Source organism: Pseudophryne corroboree, chromosome 8 (genome assembly GCF_028390025.1).
Source record: "Pseudophryne corroboree isolate aPseCor3 chromosome 8, aPseCor3.hap2, whole genome shotgun sequence".
In the NCBI taxonomy this organism is placed as follows: domain Eukaryota; kingdom Metazoa; phylum Chordata; class Amphibia; order Anura; family Myobatrachidae; genus Pseudophryne; species Pseudophryne corroboree.
Window position 1 is genome coordinate 168754446 of NC_086451.1, and position 16000 is coordinate 168770445.

General features: G+C 42.1%; 1 non-coding gene across 1 annotated transcript; it reads left to right on the plus strand.

Moving 5' to 3' along the window:
- The first annotated feature begins 15447 nt into the window (after positions 1-15447).
- On the plus strand, positions 15448-15521 carry TRNAS-ACU (transfer RNA serine (anticodon ACU)). Its single transcript has one exon. It is a non-coding gene; the product is annotated as a tRNA-Ser (tRNA).
- Positions 15522-16000: the final 479 nt, after the last annotated feature.

Consider the following 16000-nt stretch of genomic DNA (forward strand, 5'->3'; position numbering starts at 1 on the left):
GTGTCTTTTAAAACTGTTTATTTTTCTGTCTTGCGTACACACGCACGCACACATATATATCTGCATTTCTTTTTCATTTATGTATTTTCGTATATCACTCTCCTGTTTGCCAGGTTTATAGTTGATAAACGTGCTAAAAGAGATTTGCCGTTATTTCATAATTTAAGAATAGAGGTAATATAGTTAAAGTATAGACAAACACACAGTTTTTGCCTGGGAGATAAGGCGAAGTCAGTGTGTTGTGTGGTAGATGATCAAGGATCAATCTACATTGATAAAAGTATAAATTGTGTTACGGTGGATCTTTGCTTTGCGTACACGTGTCTCTAACAAAGACTTGCATACACAATCCAAAGGCCGACGCACGCAGCGTATATTACGCAACGGAGCGTCTGTGTACGCCCACGTAACTCAAACCACAAGTTGATTTTAACAGGCGATAAATAGCGCAACGCGATAAATAGCGCAACGCGGTAAATAGCGCAAGGCGATAAATAGCACAAATTGATTTCAGCTTTCCAAAACTTAGTTTAAATACCTTACTTTACTGTAATACCTCTGGGGAGAGCTATCAGACTACGGGAAATGATTTTTCTGATCAGAAAACTATAAGAATGATAGTGGGTTGAAAACGATATGAGTGTATTGAATCCCGCTTTGTGGACTTTGTGGTCTATGTGATAAAACGGTATTAAATCCCGCTTTGTGGACTTTGTGATCTGTGTGATCTATGAGCACGGCCTGAAGTGAAAACGTGCAACAGAGTGTGATAAAGTTTTCGTTGTGTTACGCTCTGGCTGTTTTGGAGCACAGTAGGGAGACTCCAATGATCCTACCATTTATGGGCAACAAGTGTCTATAAGTGGTACGATTGGACCGCACGGTTGTATGTGTGACCAATAACGCAACGTGATATGAGGTCGTATATCCATGCGTAAATCTTGCCCTCATATGTGTTGTAGGGAGCACATGCAAGCGTGATTTGTGTAAAGAAAAAGGAAGGGAATTTTCTCAGGAAAATCTCTAGAGATAGGGCCTGCAACGGCTACACGTGTCTGCTAGAAGGCGGATCGGAGATACCCGGAGCAGAAGAAGTTCAGTGGAAGAGCTTTAAGGATTTCCAACGAAGTTCTGTGTTTGGTGCATTTTAGGAAGTTTTTCTGTGTTAAAGAGGTCCACAATGGCAGCCAAGTGCACAATACAGAGACGGTCGGCAGTCAGGATTCAGACTCCAGAGGCTTGCAGACCCCGAGGGTCTGCTCGGTTAGTAATGTGGGGGAAATATGGTCCCCACACTGAGACCTTTTGTGATGAATGGACACGAATGACTGCGGGGGATAAGGCACCATTTCCCGGGATAGGTAGTTTTGACTCAGAGGTGTTGCATAATTTAAGGAGAAGGATATGTCTCATTAAATCAGCAAAGAGACGAATCAAGCATTATGATTGTTTGCAGATATGGCTACAGGAAAGTGACATGCAAAGAAATGTAACTTACATACCTAACTTTCATCTTGAGAGGAGAGACATGGCAATGGAGGGGATTGTGGTTGCGGAGAAAAGCACAAGGGTGAACAATAAAAACGCTCTTAGCAACTGTAGTATAGATGATAAGAATAAGTGTAATAAATGTAACAATGCTAATTGTAATACTGTTGAATGTACAACTATTAACCCATGCAAGTCGCACCCCATGTTAAACTTTCCTCAGGAACACCAACAAGAAAACGAGCCCAGAACGATGTCGGCACCTTTTCCAGCAGCCATCACACAAGACATCCAGGTGGACACGACCAAATCGGTAAAGACTGTAATCAAACCCCCTAACGGAGGGTCAGGTGAGGTCGTGTCCACAGGTACGTATGGTATTATACATTAGGCACAAACAAATGTACCTCATATTGTAGAATCAATTCAGAATGACGTTACTGGACTTAATCCTGTCAGGGTAATTGCAGTACCAAATGGGAAAACTGACTCTTCAGGAGTCACCCCCGTCAGGAACATCGCCATGTACTGCCCTTTTTCCCGAACAGAATTAAGAACAATTCTGTCTGAATTTCCTGATCCCAGGAAAGACTTAGTTGCTTGTCAAAGATACATTAGAGTGCTAGGACACACTGCAGAGCCAAATAACAAAGATTGGAGGACAGTTTTGAGGGCATGTTTACCCCCCGATGTTGATTCATTGAAATTTATCGCTGATTGTAAGCTAGATGAGGAAGTGCCACTAACAAACGAGTATAACCAAGATAATGTAAAAAGAATCAATCTACAGTTGAAAGAATATTTTCCTACAGTAGTAAAGTGGAATAAAATCTTTACAATAAAACAAAAAGAAGGTGAATCCGCATCAGAGTATTTTCACCGGGCTCTGCAGGATATGGCTAGGTACACTGGTATAGATGACATTGAAACTAATGTACACCACAGAGAGGTAGCTGTGTCCGTATTAATGAACAACTTAAAAGACACACTAAAAATTAGGGTACAAACTTCCATACCACATTGGAGAGGTATCTCGGTGGCGGCATTAAGAGAGTCCGCTATCGAGCATGACCGAAATATCCAAAGAACCAGGGAAGCGCAGGGAGAGCGGTTGATGGCACTGAACATCCAAGCACTAGAGGATACATCAAGTCGACCGGAATCCCAGGCCCCTAGCACATGGAGAAAGCCAAGGATTTGTTATCATTGTAGAAGAGAAGGGCATTATGCCAGCAACTGTAATAACCCACATAAAGTCAGACCCCCTAGACCAAGAAATGAGCAAAATTATAACACACACCATTATAATCAGAGATCAGACAGGAAGAATTTTGGCCCACACCCATGAGATATAGTCAGGAAAGGTGATTATTAGGACTGATGGTAAGCCTGAGGTAACGGTTAATAAATTGGGAGGTCATTCACTAAAGACACAGGAATGACCAGGTGAAACGTTGTAAATGTATTTGTGAAGAAAAATGTTTTTCTCTCTCTCTCTATCCCCATCTCTGATGATTATTGGTAAGAATTCACACATTGCATATCCACTTGGTCCTTGCAGAAGTCTACCAAACCCCAGCATGACCTATCCGCCACAATGTATTTCTGGCCAGATACAAACAGTGGAGTAATGCAGGTGCTGGTGGGGAGGGACTGTTCAAGGAGACCATTAGACACGTAGATATGACAGCCTGATAATGCTAACAATGTTTTCTTAATGTTGAAAAATGTTTGATAAAAATGCTTCGTTTCTCGTTTCCTATTGTTGTTTGTTGTTGAGTTATGCACATGAAGCGTTCTCCCTCTCTTTTGTTTTTTTGACTCTCTCTCTCTCTTCTCACTCATGTTTTCATGGTTTAAAGATGGTATGTCACCCCTCAGTTGGACCAATGGTAATGCCAGATTTTTGCTCCTTACAGAAAGATCGCTGGTTAGGAAGGAATATTGCATCACCAGAATGTTCGTTTGGAAGACTGAGAGATAGCACCTTTGAGATGACAGCAGAACAAGAAGAACTACAAGACTAGAGAACTTATTATCGTAACAAGTTCTCTCCCCCACAAACTGTTTTCTTATACCCCCTTTACAAATTTCTTCTTTTCTCCTCCTGTAAGATGGACTTGCCCCAAGAGACTGTGATATGGATTTTCATGTTGACCCTGATGTTGACCAGAACAGTCTGTTTCGGTGAGAGTACCAGTGAGGTCGAGAAAGGATCCAGAAAGGTTCTGATGACTGAGACGGAGGTGTAAATTTCCAATAGCAACCCAATCACCAAGCAAAGGCGAGTACCGGAAACGATCCAGCAGCCATGTTATCTGTAAACATTTTTCTTTTAAGGATTGTTGGCTGAAGAAAACTGTATCTGTAGGCTCTGTAACAATGTCATTGAGGATGGGTGCATTAAGAAATGCCAATCCAGTTTTAATATCCATATGGACCGGCATCCATTGAGTGACTATCACTCCTTAGTGGGTAGTGTGTTAAACAAAGCAGATTGTTGGGTTTGCTCTCAAGTACCTCAGGGTCATAGCAAATCAGGGCTAGTACCATTTCCTTTAACGATAGGGGAGGTACTTGAGTTAAGTGGTGGGAGACCGGTGGACAGGAGGTTTAACATCTCCAGTCCTCCTAGTTTAAAGCTCCACCAATACCACGTGGATAGGTCCCTATTATGTTTCAACATCTCCAATCCCAGAAAGCCGGGAAATTGGGAAGTGTCATGGAGTAACCAAACCATGACCTTTTCGCATAGAGCAGATAGAATGCCTACAGATACAGAGCTTGTACGCCACATAGCCAGTAGAGGAAAATCTTTCCGGTATAGGTACACCTTAGGAAATAGAATTACGAGAGTTGGAGAAGTATCACCAGGATACTGTGCACATATCGTACAACCTGATACGTGTACTAAGCAGATGGAAGAATTAGGGTCAGGAGATTTCACATGGAAGGTGTGTAATATGGTTATGTCCTACTCCGTCCCATATGTTCTCCCCGATGATGCATATTTCATATGCGGGAGAAAGGCGTACAAGTGGCTTGCCCCAAACTCTGAAGGATTGTGTTATATTGGAAAAGTACTGCCTGAAGTAATGACTGTGTCACATGACAAAATGAAAAACATACACCGTGGTGCCCAAGCTCCTTATACTCACACCCATTACGAGCACGTTGTTAAAAGGCACCTGATAGAGAAGACAGAGCATCCGGCCTCTGATCTGATAAGTGAATCCACCGGGATTCAATTCTTAATCGCGTTAGATTTCACCCGCACCGCTAGAGGAGTGCTAAATTATAAATACATTTCTGCGCTCGCCAATTTGTTAGATAATATCACTGAAATGTATGATGACACGTTTAGGTATACTGGAAGAGAACTTCAGGCTTACAAAACAGAACTGGTACAGCATAGAATGGTTCTCAATTACCTCACAGCAGTGACAGGCGGATATTGTGTCACACTGGCAACACAATACGGCGTGAAATGTTGCACATATATTACGAATAGCACCGAGGATCCGGTCGAGGTCATAGACCAAAAGATGGACGATATTCTCCAATTGAAGTGGGAATTTCGCAGGAGACACAATCTCACTCTTGCTGCTGTAGGTAATGAGCTGACTGGTTGGGTGTCATGGTTGAACCCGCGAAATTGGTTTTCTGGTTTAGGAGACTGGGCTCAAGGAGTCATAATGGATGTTGGGAAGTTTCTCCTATGTATCTTAGGTGTTGTCATATCGATTGGATTGATATTTAGATGCGGTCAGGGTTTAATGAAGTGCAAACATCGTACAAGGGTAATGAGTTTAAGGAGTGAGGAAACTGTAATTCCAATGGACTTGATTTACGACCCAAATGTAGAAACAATGATGTGATGAAAATGCGATTTCTACGGTCCGTTTCTTTCACCTGTTTTTCCGTTTCCTCCAAGGTAAAAAGACCCACTTGGACGAGGAATTTGATGAGCCGATATACAGACAACAGAGGGATTAAAGAAGAAGTTTTGACCACTGTAGATACGGACATTTGATGAACTTTGCCATGGATCCCCAGTTTCCCTAGAATTCTTAAACTTACGCTAGCCCAACATTTTTTTTTGTAAATCTAATGGCATTGACAAAGCTTTTTGCTCGCACCTAATGGGCAAAACAGCGCAAAGAAGACGACTTTCAACTGATACCGAACAAAACTTCAACCGACAGATATACATTAACCTGACATAGAATACCACTGCATTTTCCATAAGTGTTCTTTATCTTCATCTCTACAACCCTCAGGTAATGACACACATAGTCGATAGGGAATACAGGCACAGATATCAGCAGTCACATATCTCCCCCATTCAGGTATCATCAACTAAAATGTGCTCCCCCATTTTGTTACAACCAAAGCCGAAAAGAGCTCGGTAAAGTTGACAGCCCATCCACAGACCCGTACCACGGGATAAGAAGGAATTCACATGTATACTTCGCAATACCTCGAAGCTTGATTTACAACACGTACGGCACGATGATACATGACCCCCCCAAACATGGACTCATACACACATGCTTCTGCTATCTCACTAGGTCATACCCTCTTCCCACCTACTCCTCTCTCCTCCCTTACCCAACCATGGAAATTAATTAACCCCTGACATATATTTTTCTCCTTTTGAAATGTTTTAGAAGGTGGCAGTTATTATTGACTGCCAAAGGGTGGACTGTCAAAGTCAGAAAAATATCTCTATGCACACTACCATATTTGCACCTCACACAGGTCCGTGCTGCGCATGCGTACGCTCTCCCGTGCGTGCGCATACTCACAGTCGCGGGCACCCGCAGGCGCACGGTATGCGTATTTACGGTAGAGTTTATGTGATCGTAGCGGGCGACTCAATCAATATATATTTTAACCATATAATGTATTTTGTAGATCATGGTCCCTTTGATAGATTCGGAAAGTTTAGTTAACATAGCATGTTCCTGAACAGAGAGATCCCTCTTTGTATTGTACGAAGGGTCTAACAGGGGTCATACAGTAGTGTTTGGTACCCATCGGAAGAGTATTTAAATAGCAATATTCCGGTGTTGGTTTGGAGCGGATTAGTCGCTCGTGCGAATAGTTATGGACATAAGAAGTTTATGTCCATTTACTATTATTTGTTCTTACTTAGTCATGCGGCGGGAAACCCAGTATCCCACCCACCTGAACAGTTGGAAACAGTCACAGCCCACCTGTATGAATCAACCTATGACCTTTTGTTATAATGCGAAGCCGAATTCCTGTGTCCAATGAACAATGAGATTGTAGGGACCATTGAATTGTATTGTGTGTGGAGCATAAATAAGACAAGCCTGTGGCTTCCAGCACTCACTTCTCTTCAAACGGTTCTCATTGCTGATAATCGGGAGCTGGATGTCCAGAGGCGCTTGCGATCGTTTCCCCTTGTGCGTAAGTTTTCTCCGCAATCATATTGTCTTGATGTTATTGTAAGCCATCTCTCTCTCCTCTCTTTTTCCCTTATTTTCCCTTGATTGTATTGTATTGTATTGTATGGTATTTCCTGTGTAGTTATTTGGTTAGTTAGTCTATGTTATATTGTAGTGTATGCTTTGTAATGTGATTCTTTTGCAAGTATAATAGTCATAATACATACAATAGGTTTTGGACCCTAAGCCCAGGTATCTGTGTATTTCTTATAGTGTTAAGTATTCCCTGAGCGTCGGTGACGCCCAAGCAGCTTTGTAGTTAATCAGGTTACACCAGGTTGCATTTACACTCTATCACCACACTAAGGTTTACTGTATATTTCGTTGTTAAAGGTATAGATATAAAGGTTTAACGTTATAAGCGTCTGCAATAGCGTGCCTGCCTGTGATCTCTGGGCCGTAAGCGAACGTGACGCTTGAGCGTCTCGACTACGGTTGAGCGATCGTTACGCAACTTGCGTACCCTTACGGTACTTCTTACGTAGATAGCGTACAGTGTTCTTAGACCTCTTAAAGGGTAATATATAAGATAAATATTTAGCTTTATCAATTGGGGGCCGTCCAGTCCTTCACATATCTGCACTAGGTAGATCAGCAGACATTATCCATCAGCAAAGGGCGGGAGGTTGTATCCCTCGTAGTGCTGACGGGATAAGCGTCTGCTTCGCTTAGGTAAAGGGTGCTGAAGGAATCCGGGAACCGGAGGTAAGAGCAAAACGCTAGTGTCTTTTAAAACTGTTTATTTTTCTGTCTTGCGTACACACGCACGCACACATTTCTTTTTCATTTATGTATTTTCGTATATCACTCTCCTGTTTGCCAGGTTTATAGTTGATAAACGTGCTAAAAGAGATTTGCCGTTATTTCATAATTTAAGAATAGAGGTAATATAGTTAAAGTATAGACAAACACACAGTTTTTGCCTGGGAGATAAGGCGAAGTCAGTGTGTTGTGTGGTAGATGATCAAGGATCAATCTACATTGATAAAAGTATAAATTGTGTTACGGTGGATCTTTGCTTTGCGTACACGTGTCTCTAACAAAGACTTGCGTACACAATCCAAAGGCCGACGCACGCAGCGTATATTACGCAACGGAGCGTCTGTGTACGCCCACGTAACTCAAACCACAAGTTGATTTTAACAGGCGATAAATAGCGCAACGCGATAAATAGCGCAACGCGGTAAATAGCGCAAGGCGATAAATAGCACAAATTGATTTCAGCTTTCCAAAACTTAGTTTAAATACCTTACTTTACTGTAATACCTCTGGGGAGAGCTATCAGACTACGGGAAATGATTTTTCTGATCAGAAAACTATAAGAATGATAGTGGGTTGAAAACGATATGAGTGTATTGAATCCCGCTTTGTGGACTTTGTGGTCTATGTGATAAAACGGTATTAAATCCCGCTTTGTGGACTTTGTGATCTGTGTGATCTATGAGCACGGCCTGAAGTGAAAACGTGCAACAGAGTGTGATAAAGTTTTCGTTGTGTTACGCTCTGGCTGTTTTGGAGCACAGTAGGGAGACTCCAATGATCCTACCATTTATGGGCAACAAGTGTCTATAAGTGGTACGATTGGACCGCACGGTTGTATGTGTGACCAATAACGCAACGTGATATGAGGTCGTATATCCATGCGTAAATCTTGCCCTCATATGTGTTGTAGGGAGCACATGCAAGCGTGATTTGTGTAAAGAAAAAGGAAGGGAATTTTCTCAGGAAAATCTCTAGAGATAGGGCCTGCAACGGCTACACGTGTCTGCTAGAAGGCGGATCGGAGATACCCGGAGCAGAAGAAGTTCAGTGGAAGAGCTTTAAGGATTTCCAACGAAGTTCTGTGTTTGGTGCATTTTAGGAAGTTTTTCTGTGTTAAAGAGGTCCACAATGGCAGCCAAGTGCACAACACAGAGACGGTCGGCAGTCAGGATTCAGACTCCAGAGGCTTGCAGACCCCGAGGGTCTGCTCGGTTAGTAATGTGGGGGAAATATGGTCCCCACACTGAGACCTTTTGTGATGAATGGACACGAATGACTGCGGGGGATAAGGCACCATTTCCCGGGATAGGTAGTTTTGACTCAGAGGTGTTGCATAATTTAAGGAGAAGGATATGTCTCATTAAATCAGCAAAGAGACGAATCAAGCATTATGATTGTTTGCAGATATGGCTACAGGAAAGTGACATGCAAAGAAATGTAACTTACATACCTAACTTTCATCTTGAGAGGAGAGACATGGCAATGGAGGGGATTGTGGTTGCGGAGAAAAGCACAAGGGTGAACAATAAAAACGCTCTTAGCAACTGTAGTATAGATGATAAGAATAAGTGTAATAAATGTAACAATGCTAATTGTAATACTGTTGAATGTACAACTATTAACCCATGCAAGTCGCACCCCATGTTAAACTTTCCTCAGGAACACCAACAAGAAAACGAGCCCAGAACGATGTCGGCACCTTTTCCAGCAGCCATCACACAAGACATCCAGGTGGACACGACCAAATCGGTAAAGACTGTAATCAAACCCCCTAACGGAGGGTCAGGTGAGGTCGTGTCCACAGGTACGTATGGTATTATACATTAGGCACAAACAAATGTACCTCATATTGTAGAATCAATTCAGAATGACGTTACTGGACTTAATCCTGTCAGGGTAATTGCAGTACCAAATGGGAAAACTGACTCTTCAGGAGTCACCCCCGTCAGGAACATCGCCATGTACTGCCCTTTTTCCCGAACAGAATTAAGAACAATTCTGTCTGAATTTCCTGATCCCAGGAAAGACTTAGTTGCTTGTCAAAGATACATTAGAGTGCTAGGACACACTGCAGAGCCAAATAACAAAGATTGGAGGACAGTTTTGAGGGCATGTTTACCCCCCGATGTTGATTCATTGAAATTTATCGCTGATTGTAAGCTAGATGAGGAAGTGCCACTAACAAACGAGTATAACCAAGATAATGTAAAAAGAATCAATCTACAGTTGAAAGAATATTTTCCTACAGTAGTAAAGTGGAATAAAATCTTTACAATAAAACAAAAAGAAGGTGAATCCGCATCAGAGTATTTTCACCGGGCTCTGCAGGATATGGCTAGGTACACTGGTATAGATGACATTGAAACTAATGTACACCACAGAGAGGTAGCTGTGTCCGTATTAATGAACAACTTAAAAGACACACTAAAAATTAGGGTACAAACTTCCATACCACATTGGAGAGGTATCTCGGTGGCGGCATTAAGAGAGTCCGCTATCGAGCATGACCGAAATATCCAAAGAACCAGGGAAGCGCAGGGAGAGCGGTTGATGGCACTGAACATCCAAGCACTAGAGGATACATCAAGTCGACCGGAATCCCAGGCCCCTAGCACATGGAGAAAGCCAAGGATTTGTTATCATTGTAGAAGAGAAGGGCATTATGCCAGCAACTGTAATAACCCACATAAAGTCAGACCCCCTAGACCAAGAAATGAGCAAAATTATAACACACACCATTATAATCAGAGATCAGACAGGAAGAATTTTGGCCCACACCCATGAGATATAGTCAGGAAAGGTGATTATTAGGACTGATGGTAAGCCTGAGGTAACGGTTAATAAATTGGGAGGTCATTCACTAAAGACACAGGAATGACCAGGTGAAACGTTGTAAATGTATTTGTGAAGAAAAATGTTTTTCTCTCTCTCTCTATCCCCATCTCTGATGATTATTGGTAAGAATTCACACATTGCATATCCACTTGGTCCTTGCAGAAGTCTACCAAACCCCAGCATGACCTATCCGCCACAATGTATTTCTGGCCAGATACAAACAGTGGAGTAATGCAGGTGCTGGTGGGGAGGGACTGTTCAAGGAGACCATTAGACACGTAGATATGACAGCCTGATAATGCTAACAATGTTTTCTTAATGTTGAAAAATGTTTGATAAAAATGCTTCGTTTCTCGTTTCCTATTGTTGTTTGTTGTTGAGTTATGCACATGAAGCGTTCTCCCTCTCTTTTGTTTTTTTGACTCTCTCTCTCTCTTCTCACTCATGTTTTCATGGTTTAAAGATGGTATGTCACCCCTCAGTTGGACCAATGGTAATGCCAGATTTTTGCTCCTTACAGAAAGATCGCTGGTTAGGAAGGAATATTGCATCACCAGAATGTTCGTTTGGAAGACTGAGAGATAGCACCTTTGAGATGACAGCAGAACAAGAAGAACTACAAGACTAGAGAACTTATTATCGTAACAAGTTCTCTCCCCCACAAACTGTTTTCTTATACCCCCTTTACAAATTTCTTCTTTTCTCCTCCTGTAAGATGGACTTGCCCCAAGAGACTGTGATATGGATTTTCATGTTGACCCTGATGTTGACCAGAACAGTCTGTTTCGGTGAGAGTACCAGTGAGGTCGAGAAAGGATCCAGAAAGGTTCTGATGACTGAGACGGAGGTGTAAATTTCCAATAGCAACCCAATCACCAAGCAAAGGCGAGTACCGGAAACGATCCAGCAGCCATGTTATCTGTAAACATTTTTCTTTTAAGGATTGTTGGCTGAAGAAAACTGTATCTGTAGGCTCTGTAACAATGTCATTGAGGATGGGTGCATTAAGAAATGCCAATCCAGTTTTAATATCCATATGGACCGGCATCCATTGAGTGACTATCACTCCTTAGTGGGTAGTGTGTTAAACAAAGCAGATTGTTGGGTTTGCTCTCAAGTACCTCAGGGTCATAGCAAATCAGGGCTAGTACCATTTCCTTTAACGATAGGGGAGGTACTTGAGTTAAGTGGTGGGAGACCGGTGGACAGGAGGTTTAACATCTCCAGTCCTCCTAGTTTAAAGCTCCACCAATACCACGTGGATAGGTCCCTATTATGTTTCAACATCTCCAATCCCAGAAAGCCGGGAAATTGGGAAGTGTCATGGAGTAACCAAACCATGACCTTTTCGCATAGAGCAGATAGAATGCCTACAGATACAGAGCTTGTACGCCACATAGCCAGTAGAGGAAAATCTTTCCGGTATAGGTACACCTTAGGAAATAGAATTACGACAGTTGGAGAAGTATCACCAGGATACTGTGCACATATCGTACAACCTGATACGTGTACTAAGCAGATGGAAGAATTAGGGTCAGGAGATTTCACATGGAAGGTGTGTAATATGGTTATGTCCTACTCCGTCCCATATGTTCTCCCCGATGATGCATATTTCATATGCGGGAGAAAGGCGTACAAGTGGCTTGCCCCAAACTCTGAAGGATTGTGTTATATTGGAAAAGTACTGCCTGAAGTAATGACTGTGTCACATGACAAAATGAAAAACATACACCGTGGTGCCCAAGCTCCTTATACTCACACCCATTACGAGCACGTTGTTAAAAGGCACCTGATAGAGAAGACAGAGCATCCGGCCTCTGATCTGATAAGTGAATCCACCGGGATTCAATTCTTAATCGCGTTAGATTTCACCCGCACCGCTAGAGGAGTGCTAAATTATAAATACATTTCTGCGCTCGCCAATTTGTTAGATAATATCACTGAAATGTATGATGACACGTTTAGGTATACTGGAAGAGAACTTCAGGCTTACAAAACAGAACTGGTACAGCATAGAATGGTTCTCAATTACCTCACAGCAGTGACAGGCGGATATTGTGTCACACTGGCAACACAATACGGCGTGAAATGTTGCACATATATTACGAATAGCACCGAGGATCCGGTCGAGGTCATAGACCAAAAGATGGACGATATTCTCCAATTGAAGTGGGAATTTCGCAGGAGACACAATCTCACTCTTGCTGCTGTAGGTAATGAGCTGACTGGTTGGGTGTCATGGTTGAACCCGCGAAATTGGTTTTCTGGTTTAGGAGACTGGGCTCAAGGAGTCATAATGGATGTTGGGAAGTTTCTCCTATGTATCTTAGGTGTTGTCATATCGATTGGATTGATATTTAGATGCGGTCAGGGTTTAATGAAGTGCAAACATCGTACAAGGGTAATGAGTTTAAGGAGTGAGGAAACTGTAATTCCAATGGACTTGATTTACGACCCAAATGTAGAAACAATGATGTGATGAAAATGCGATTTCTACGGTCCGTTTCTTTCACCTGTTTTTCCGTTTCCTCCAAGGTAAAAAGACTCACTTGGACGAGGAATTTGATGAGCCGATATACAGACAACAGAGGGATTAAAGAAGAAGTTTTGACCACTGTAGATACGGACATTTGATGAACTTTGCCATGGATCCCCAGTTTCCCTAGAATTCTTAAACTTACGCTAGCCCAACATTTTTTTTTGTAAATCTAATGGCATTGACAAAGCTTTTTGCTCGCACCTAATGGGCAAAACAGCGCAAAGAAGACGACTTTCAACTGATACCGAACAAAACTTCAACCGACAGATATACATTAACCTGACATAGAATACCACTGCATTTTCCATAAGTGTTCTTTATCTTCATCTCTACAACCCTCAGGTAATGACACACATAGTCGATAGGGAATACAGGCACAGATATCAGCAGTCACATATCTCCCCCATTCAGGTATCATCAACTAAAATGTGCTCCCCCATTTTGTTACAACCAAAGCCGAAAAGAGCTCGGTAAAGTTGACAGCCCATCCACAGACCCGTACCACGGGATAAGAAGGAATTCACATGTATACTTCGCAATACCTCGAAGCTTGATTTACAACACGTACGGCACGATGATACATGACCCCCCCAAACATGGACTCATACACACATGCTTCTGCAATCTCACTAGGTCATACCCTCTTCCCACCTACTCCTCTCTCCTCCCTTACCCAACCATGGAAATTAATTAACCCCTGACATATATTTTTCTCCTTTTGAAATGTTTTAGAAGGTGGCAGTTATTATTGACTGCCAAAGGGTGGACTGTCAAAGTCAGAAAAATATCTCTATGCACACTACCATATTTGCACCTCACACAGGTCCGTGCTGCGCATGCGTACGCTCTCCCGTGCGTGCGCATACTCACAGTCGCGGGCACCCGCAGGCGCACGGTATGCGTATTTACGGTAGAGTTTATGTGATCGTAGCGTGCGACTCAATCGTTACATATTTTCAGTAATAATGTATTTTGTAGATCATGGTCCCTTTGATAGATTCGGAAAGTTTAGTTAACATAGCATGTTCCTGAACAGAGAGATCCCTCTTTGTATTGTACGAAGGGTCTAACAGGGGTCATACAGTAGTGTTTGGTACCCATCGGAAGAGTATTTAAATAGCAATATTCCGGTGTTGGTTTGGAGCGGATTAGTCGCTCGTGCGAATAGTTATGGACATAAGAAGTTTATGTCCATTTACTATTATTTGTTCTTACTTAGTCATGCGGCGGGAAACCCAGTATCCCACCCACCTGAACAGTTGGAAACAGTCACAGCCCACCTGTATGAATCAACCTATGACCTTTTGTTATAATGCGAAGCCGAATTCCTGTGTCCAATGAACAATGAGATTGTAGGGACCATTGAATTGTATTGTGTGTGGAGCATAAATAAGACAAGCCTGTGGCATCCAGCACTCACTTCTCTTCAAACGGTTCTCATTGCTGATAATCGGGAGCTGGATGTCCAGAGGCGCTTGCGATCGTTTCCCCTTGTGCGTAAGTTTTCTCCGCAATCATATTGTCTTGATGTTATTGTAAGCCATCTCTCTCTCCTCTCTTTTTCCCTTATTTTCCCTTGATTGTATTGTATGGTATTTCCTGTGTAGTTATTTGGTTAGTTAGTCTATGTTATATTGTAGTGTATGCTTTGTAATGTGATTCTTTTGCAAGTATAATAGTCATAATACATACAATAGGTTTTGGACCCTAAGCCCAGGTATCTGTGTATTTCTTATAGTGTTAAGTATTCCCTGAGCGTCGGTGACGCCCAAGCAGCTTTGTAGTTAATCAGGTTACACCAGGTTGCATTTACACTCTATCACCACACTAAGGTTTACTGTATATTTCGTTGTTAAAGGTATAGATATAAAGGTTTAACGTTATAAGCGTCTGCAATAGCGTGCCTGCCTGTGATCTCTGGGCCGTAAGCGAACGTGACGCTTGAGCGTCTCGACTACGGTTGAGCGATCGTTACGCAACTTGCGTACCCTTACGGTACTTCTTACGTAGATAGCGTACAGTGTTCTTAGACCTCTTAAAGGGTAATATATAAGATAAATATTTAGCTTTATCACAAAAAAAATGCATATAGCAGAGGATAGTTTCAATCTGCCTACCTCTGGGTAATGGGCCCAGCATGCTTCCATTGCAGTACTCTGCTGCACATGTAAGTGCAAGAGATCCTAAAGCACTCACTCATCATGGGAAAGTACCAATGTGTTTCTTCGTTGGTTGATGGAAGAAACATCTTACAAAAACTCTCCAGATTATTGACTTTTTAAAGTTTTTCTAGGAAACGTTCTAGATGTATGCTTATTAGCCTTTGTCAGTACATACTTTTTACAAAGTGTCTCTGTGGCGCAATCGGTTAGTGTGTCTGGTTACTAACCAAAAGGTTGGTGGTTCAATCCCACCCAGGGACGTAATTGACCTTGTTATCAGATTTTGGTGATCTTTAAGTAGACAAGTCAAAATTTCAAACCCCCTGTTATGGTGTAGGGTACCTGGCCTTCTCTGATGTAATCAGAGTTAGATTTGATTCAGTGATTTTATAAAAACAGATAGGAAGCACAATTTAGCAGTGGGTTGCAGAGAAAAAGAAATATGCTGGAAAAAAAAATCCAATTGAGTGATTAAACAGCTCTTCATTTTCTGGCTTTATTTTTATGCTAACAAATTTGTTCTCTGAAAAGTGTCCACAAAGCCAAGTCTCTGATTAACACCTTTGTAGGGATGGTTTTTCACCTATTACTAAATTAAACTTGCTTCATTGGAAAGGCAGCAAGATGCATCCTCATTTCAATTTCTACTGAAATAATACAGGTTGACACCAGGAAACATTAACGCCACTGCATCCTTGCTGCTTTCTCATGTGGAAGTCTGTTTAATGTGAAAACAAGGT